Here is a 2,161-nt window from a genome sequence, read left to right as displayed (position 1 = left end):
GGAAGGTACAGGGTGGAGCTGAGAGACAACACCTGAAGCTTTTGGGTTCTCAAGTCTACTTGGGAAGCCGAGAGACAGTCAAAGTGACCATAATACAATGGAAAGAAGATCGTAGTTGGGAGATTTTAAAGCAACCACTCCCTTCTTTGCTTAGATAAGAGAGAGAAATTGTGAGGGACTGAAGTAGAAGGCTATTGGTTCATTTTCTGATTGTCCTAGGCTGTCAGGACTAGGACCTCTAGCTTTTGTGTTAATATACTTAGAAGGGTAGCCAGGAAGACCATTCAGATGGTCATCCCAATTACACCAAGATCCCTGGCTATATTTTAAGAAAATTGGTCTAATTGGGTGTGGTGATGGTGGTGGCAGAACAGTATGTCCTGTCACTCAACTACTAAAGCTTAGTGAGCTGAGAAATTCTTGACTGTAGCAACAGAGTGTTCTGCTGTATGAAAGGACCTATGCTTGGGGCAGATCTCAATAGTATCAACAACCCTACCAGTCATCAGTGATGAACAGTGGGTTAATTATATTGTACTTTCTCTTATTTTCCTGTTTTTTTTTTTTTTAATTTGAAAGGTAAAGTGGCTTTAACTTTTTTGTCATAGGCTCATTAACAACATTTGTAGAAAATATCCATTATTACATCTTAAATGAATAAAACTATTGATTTTTAAATTAATTTTTTTCAAAAAATATACTTTGGTCGTGCTTTCTCTTCCTGCAGCCCCTCCCAATTTTCCCCATCTCCTTATCTTTTCAATCTCATTTTCTTTTTCTTTCTTTCCACAAAATAAAACCAAAACCCAGACCAATTAGAGACAGCCTAGGTGTCCATCATTTGATAAATGAATAATGAAATATGGCACGCTTATACAACAGAGTATTATTTAACCATTAAGGAGTTTCTCCTGACTGTCTCTGAATGTTTGTCTAATACATTTCCAAGTTCTTAATGTATCTTAAAGCTTAGAGAAGATTTTGTAAAGAAAAGCCTGCAAGATTTAGCATCAATTCTATCTTTTGTACATCCTTAAGCGTGGGTCTCTAATAATACAATTCACTACAGCAAGGAAATGAAGATCCAAATAATTTTGAGTCCTTGTGCCTACTGAACTTTATATATAATACTTTATAAGAGTATATATATATATATATATATATATATATATATATATATATATATATACTCTTGACTGTATTACAAGTGATAGACACCAGAGTCCAGGCTTCTAAGCTTGCAAAAAGCTAAGAAGCTGCCTTGACAGCCTGAATGGGGAGCTTGGCTGGGTATTACTTCTGGCCAAGGGGGAAATGCTGCCTTACCTTTGCAGCTTGTCAGCTGCTCTAAATTCAAAACACAGGTATCTGCTACGAACAGGGTGCCATCAGGAATGTAGCTGCCTAGGGCTGTGCTGCCCAAAGCGTTGTTACTCAGTCAGGACCTAGCATCGTTAGGAATACAAATTTGCAAGCCTTTCCAACAATGCCAAACTGGTATCTGTTTTAACAAGCCAGTCTAACTGCTAAAACTTCTGAAGATTCCCCAGGTGATGAGTACGGAATTTGCTATAGACAAAGATGTCTGTCCCTGCACAGTGGAATTATGGACTCCAAAGGTAGCGAATTGAACAGGCAGACTTTCCTGTCCAAGGCTCACAGATCAATGTCCCCAGGGATTCCTTCACAAGTTCATGCTGGAAGGTGAAAGATGCTGACATCCCCTGTTCTCCTCAAGGATTTTTTTCCATGAGCGATCAGTTCCTTGGGGCCTGTCGTACAGGCAGTAGCTGGAATGTTTTGGGCATCTTTCATGCTCTCAGTCAAAATCCCTACGACTTGCTTCAAAGCAGATGTGGGCAGTGAGTTTTATGAGCTAATGAGCTGTAGAGTCACTAATAAAATTCAAGTGTGACCAGTTCCTGTCACAGCCACATTGAAAAGACTTTGGGCAATACTGTTTTGTACGCTACAGACTCTCTAAGGATGGCATTCTAGAAACAAGGAAAGGCGTGAACAGGGTTTGTGTGTGGGCCTGGGTTTAGAGTGTTAACAAATTGGAATCAGAAATGGCACTGACTGGCTTTGTCTGGTCTTGCACAGAATTCTTTTCCTTCAGATTTAACAAGAATTGACTGGATAAAGAATTCACCTAGGATAA

The sequence above is a fragment of the Mastomys coucha genome, unplaced genomic scaffold (assembly GCF_008632895.1).
Source record: "Mastomys coucha isolate ucsf_1 unplaced genomic scaffold, UCSF_Mcou_1 pScaffold15, whole genome shotgun sequence".
Classification (NCBI taxonomy): Eukaryota; Metazoa; Chordata; class Mammalia; order Rodentia; family Muridae; genus Mastomys; species Mastomys coucha.
This window is presented reverse-complemented; position numbering follows the sequence as displayed.